Genomic DNA, 6,000 nt, shown 5'->3' on the forward strand with positions numbered 1-6,000 from the left:
GGTCTGGCACTCAGGTTGTTAGTTTATGTTCCTAGGTGGCTAGCCTGCCGACCCGTCGGCTCGTCGTTGACCTCCCCTGGTTCTTCCATTGTACATATGATCTCCTGAGTCCTGTTTTTTTGGTGTTGTGTTTGGGGCTTTGGTGGAAGGGCGCTGAGCTGTCCCCTTTCCTCCAGTACTTCCCAAACTGTCTCCCCTCCGTCCTTATGAGGTACTTCACTGTCCTTAACCCTCTTTTCTGGTATCACCCCTTTAGCTTGCTCCTGGCTGATAGGTGCAGTGGTATCCATTTCCGTTCTTCTCTGCTTTAATGCTGGTGGTGTTTCGCAAACTACTTTGAGCATTTCAGTGTCGGACACTTCATCTTCCGTAAGTAGCTTTCTTTTATGGTGTTGAGTAAAGAAAGCCTTTAGTGGACATGACAGGAGAAAAGTGGGCAGCCCTTTCCTTTGGGCTCCTCTTTTTCTCATTTCCTTCTTAACCTTCTGTTCTTTCGGTGGCTGTCTACTAGGGGCTCTTTTGCTTGCTGGTTTTTTTACCCCTTGATTCGCCCCTTGCCTTCCCAGTTTCCTGAGGGTTTGATGGTTTGATCATTTTTTCCCCCTTTGTCTACCTTTTCAGGAGTCGGTTGATTTGACTCAGTTTCCTTTGTTGCCTTTATTTCGTCTTCTGAGTCTTCTGAGTCACCAGTCCCGGTGTTATCCGGGTCAGAGACTACTTCAATCACTACCTCGTCAGTTTCTTTACGACCTTCCAAGTCCAAGTCTGTATCGGTATTGGAGTCTGTTTCGCTGCCACTGGTCCCCCTAATGGGCTTATGTTCGTGCGATCTAGTTTTGGTCCTTATGCAAAGCATTTCCTTCTTTTGAGGGGTGATCGAGATCCCACTGGTGTCACTGTGCATCATTGCCTTTATTTGTATTAACTGTCTACTAGGCTCCGACTCCCCCTTCCGTCCAAATTCCAATCTCCCCATTTGATGACCCAATTTCTCTTGTGCAGTCCCCCCATGGTGGTTTTGCTGGTTTGGAGCCGGTCTGGGGGATGTATTGGCATTTGACTCCGCCTCTGTGGCTGCCTCTGTGGCTCCCCTCTCGGGACAGTCTGTGGAATTTGAGGGACTTTTACTTGCGGGGGCGCTGCCTCCAACTTCCGGAGCACCTTCATGCTGGTTCGGGTGTCCCCCCCTCTGCCTCCCTCTCCGCACATTGATTTCTGCCGCCACTGGACTTCCGCCTGGCGTCAGGCGGCGCCGTGCTCCGACCGCGCTCGCACAGGCGCCACTCGCCTTACCGGCAGACAGCGGAAAGCCAGCAGTGGGAATGACCGGTGTTGCGGGGGAGGGCGTGGCAGTAAGTTCTTCCCCCTATACCCCTTCAGTAATCGGTGTAATCAGTGTTTGAGACTCTGCCACTTCTGGAGAGTCTGGTTCTGCTTGTGCTAGTGCCGAGTATGCCATGCTCGGAGTCCCGGCAGAGCTTCCTAAATCCGGGATCCTTTCGTTTGGCTTCAGTTGCCCACCGACCACTCTCCCACTGGTAGCGTTGGGGTCTCCATCAACCAACCCTGAAGGGGGTGGAGGCTTGGCTCTTGGCACGCTGGGCTCTCCAGTCACCGAGGCCATGCTTGTTTGAGCCAGGTGACCGGGCTCTTCGAGGGGCATCCTTGCCCGTCTCATTGCTGACTCCGACTTGCTCCTCTCTTTCTTTCCCGACGCCATCAGCCATGTGGGTTTAGAAGACTTCTGTGGTCTCACGTCGGGCTCCACGAGGCTCCGACTCTGCGTCTCCAGCGGACTGCTGCAGACTGCTTCTCACCTCAGCTTCACAACTCAGCTCACCACTTTGCGGTAGGTGTGGGTATGTATAGGCTCCACCTCACAATGAAAGCACGGTAGACAGACTCCTGTGCTGGACTGCTGCAGACTGCTTCTCACCTCAGCTTCACAACTCTGCTCAAAAATATTTTGTTAAATAATGTTTATGCAAGTACATTACTAGAAATTAAAAGTGTGCAGGGAGGTCAGAAATAAAGAGTTCTGCACACATTCAATTTCTTTTTAACCAACAGAAGAGCACTATGTGTATTTAAGTGAAGCCAATTACAAAATACACTGCCAAATAAAATTGTCATGTCATGTTTGATGGTGCTGCATTGATAATTGTTATATTCGGTGTTGTTTTGTGAGTGACCCTATCATCTTAAGTATTATCCAGACCTCCGTTTTTATGTACATGTTAACAGGGGGGAATTTGACATCAGAAATAAAAAATGCACATTGTTGTGTCTTAGATAGTTTGTGAATCATTATTACCAAATTGTGAATGGTGTTCAACTTTTTTGTATCAACGTTTTGGTTGGAAGGAAATATTTTATGCCACAGACTGTTGTGGCGTACATTTCAATTAGTATAGTTTGATTCTGATTTCGTTTACTTATAAATACATCTATATTCTTTCTGCACATCTGCCTGGTTTTTGGCTTCTACACTGAGTAAGGGGTGGGTTGTGCACATTCATGTTATATGAGTCAAAAACAGGGCTGGACAAGAATCCAAATGTTCTCAATTGGTGTGGCACTCTTGATTGGGGAGTTGGGGGGGTGAACTCCCCAAATTAATTTGTGCCCCATAAATATCTCCAACAAGAGCAACTGTCACTTTTCCTCTGAAAGCCCTTATGCCGAGTCACGGTTTGAAGCCTGGTTCGGAGGATTGTAATAAATGTGTAAAGCTATTAAGATAAACACATACCGAGGTCCACTGTGGCTGAGACATATCTGGTGTTGCAGTTGTGATCACAAACAAAAAGAATGCCACTTAGCAGTTTGGGGTAGACTTCCCCTTTTGCAGTGGTAAAAATATAGATTTGCAGATCATTTTGGCCTCTTCTGCAAACCCACAGCAGGCTACAGAATTATGGAAAGGAAAATTGTTATGAGCAAGAACCAGTGGTTATGATTAGTTCAACGTTGTCCCACTTTTACTTTTTTAGTAATGCCTATCTTTTTTTGCAGTGTAAATATCTTCATCACTCTGGTGCTTCTCTATCTCTTGCAATGTGCTGTCTCTCCTCGTCTGGCTCTAGTCTTTCCCTGCAGAAGAGTTTGACTCTTCCTGGTTCCCCCCTTGTCTCTCCAGTGGAGAGCATCTCTCTCCCTTTCACTGAAAATGTGTCTTTCTCACTCACTCTGTTAATATCAGGGATCCTTCTCTTTGTCGTATCTCCCAGGGTGTTGGTGTCATTTCAATAAGCGTAACACTAAGGGTGTTACCTGATCATGCGTCTCTCTATTGTTTTCTCTGTATTTATCTCTTCTCCTAGCTCTTTTCGATCTCTTGCACAATAGCTGTCTCTTCCTCTTCATGCTCACTGTCAATGTGAGTTTATCTTCCCCTACCACTTTAGTTTTTTTTTTGTTTCTCTCTCTCTATCCCTCTTTCTGTTTCTCTGTTTCTCTCTATTCCATTCTCTCTCTATCAGTCCTTCCCGCTATGGGTCTTTGTCTCATCGCTTCAACATTTTTTTTCTCTATGATTAATCTATTTATTGATTTGCAACTCTAGTATTGAGCATCTATGATGCCAAAAAGTCTCTGGGATTTGTTCGCAGAAAAGTCTTAGTGGAAAAGCAGTTTTAGTTTAGCTCTAAAAACCACCAATGACGAGGCACATCAAATTGTAGCAGGGGTACCAACTTACAACAGAACTTCATGGCGCAAATTATCCCCAGCGATGTCAAAGGAAGTGACATCATAAACACATGCCCGTGGTTGACACACTTGCTACACCTTTTTTAAATGCGAGTCTGATTTTCACAACAGGTAATTTATAAATGGTCTTAAATGACTTGTGAACACTTGCATTGCTTTAGGTAATCTTCTCTTTGGCTATTTAACATCTATCTTGCTCCACTTGCACATCTAATTTCCACTTTCTCCCCTCATTTCCAGTGATAAAGACTTCACTTTTCACCTCCTCCTTCCCCTCTCCTACCCTTGCTAACCCACCAGTCACTGATATTGGTGACCAGGGCATGTTTGTGTCCTTCTGGGCCCTGCCCCACAACATAGACTTCAGCTTAAGCCCACTTTCAGAACTTGCCATTGGGTCCCCACTGGCCTGTGCTATCTTGCAGGCATGCACTTATTGCTGTTTTCACTTGACCACTCTTACCAAGTGATCTCTGCCTGGCACTTAACAGTTGCTTACAACTTATTCCATAGTACATCCCTTCATGGCACTCCTCAGCACTTATCACCCCCCCTCTCTCTCTGCACTTGCACGTTCTGAATGCACACAAGGCCTAGTAGGACTGCCTCTTTCTTTCTTCATTGTTATCATAATTGCCTTTCATCCCCATTTTCCCTCCCCATCACCCTCGGGGCGCTTTGAAACACAATTAACTTGATGTTTAAGCACCTTACAAATGCACAACAAATAAATAACTAAATAAAATCCCACAACAGAGACGCGGGACCAAGACTGGTTTATGACTGGCTGGACCCATTCTGTAATGGTGTAGGTGGACTAAACATGTTTTAAAAGAAGGCTGTCCAGACCAACAGTAGTGTTCATGATACAGTTAAAGACTTGCAACCATCACCTGGTACCCAAAAGGATGCAGTTGTGCCATAAAGAGTTACTTACATTAAATTGCACTACTTTTATATTTTACTCCATTTTCCTCTCCAGAATTACATTTCTCAAATAGCACCCATTATTTTTCACCTCTCTTTGAGAAATTAATACCAGAGGATTTATATTTTGAATATAATTTGCAAGGTACCTCACTTATTTGATTGCACCTACTGCTGTGATAAGTGGTGGCTGGTTATTTCTTTGTTTGGATAGGTGTAAATGTTTTCCCTGAATATGTGGAGGCACCAAGCTTAGTGAAGGAGCCTGAACCAACTTTTCTGCAGAGAAATCTTCTAATATATTGGGTTAAAATTGTGCACTTGCAGCACACTTTATATGAAAATGTGAGTGCAAAGCTACAGTTTGCAATGGGTGTGTAGGCTATAACATGTAACAATCCAATAGACGTAGCTAGACAACAACATTGCACAGGAGCATTTTCCAAATCCTTTTCATGATGCCTTTGCCCCGATATATGCTAGAATTAAATAAATGTTCATGCCTGCTGTGACCATAAATATCCATGTAGGCTGCACAAATATGACGGAACTCACAAATGTGGGCCAGTATCATGTCGGAACACTCATCATGCTGCCTTCACCCTTGATGCCCAGTAAACAAATGCAATGCTACAGTGAAGATTTGTCCAGACTGGGCCCACCATTGTAGGCCAGGACCACTTAGGAACATTCATTATACTGCCTTCACCTTCATCTTTGATGCCTAGTAAAAGAAAATGCCATATTACAGTCATTACATGTATAAACTGCTCCCAGTACTATCTAGGAACACTCATTCTGCTGACCTCACCCATGATTCTCAATTACAAATGCTATGGAATAGTAAAGAATCATGTCTAGACTGTACCCACCAATGTGGGCCAGTATCATTTCAGAACACTCAGCATGCTGCTTCACCCATGATGCCCAGTAAACATTGCCATGACAGAATGAAGATTTGTCCAAACTGGACCCACCATTGTGGGCTAGTACAGCATAGGAACACTCATCACTGTTGAAGCCCAATAAAACATGCCATACCACAGTAAAGCAATGTGCAGACTGGACCCATCATTGTGGGCCAGTCGCCCCCAGGAACACTCAAGCAGCCTTCACTGTTGATTCCCAGTAGAACATATCATACCAAAGTAAAGAAATGTCCAAACTGAACCCATGCATGTGGGCACGTATCATGAATGTACACACATTATGCTGTCTTCGCCATCACCCTTGATGCCCTGTAGAAAATGCAATATCACAGTAAATAATTGTCCACACTGAACCCAGTACCACATAGGAGGGAAATGCACCAAAATGTCAACTTCGTAACTGTGACTACGGAGTTACGACGACTTTGGTGCA

This window comes from Ambystoma mexicanum, chromosome 2q, assembly GCF_040938575.1.
Source record: "Ambystoma mexicanum isolate Mex_15411 chromosome 2q, UKY_AmexF1_1, whole genome shotgun sequence".
Lineage (NCBI taxonomy): Eukaryota > Metazoa > Chordata > Amphibia > Caudata > Ambystomatidae > Ambystoma > Ambystoma mexicanum.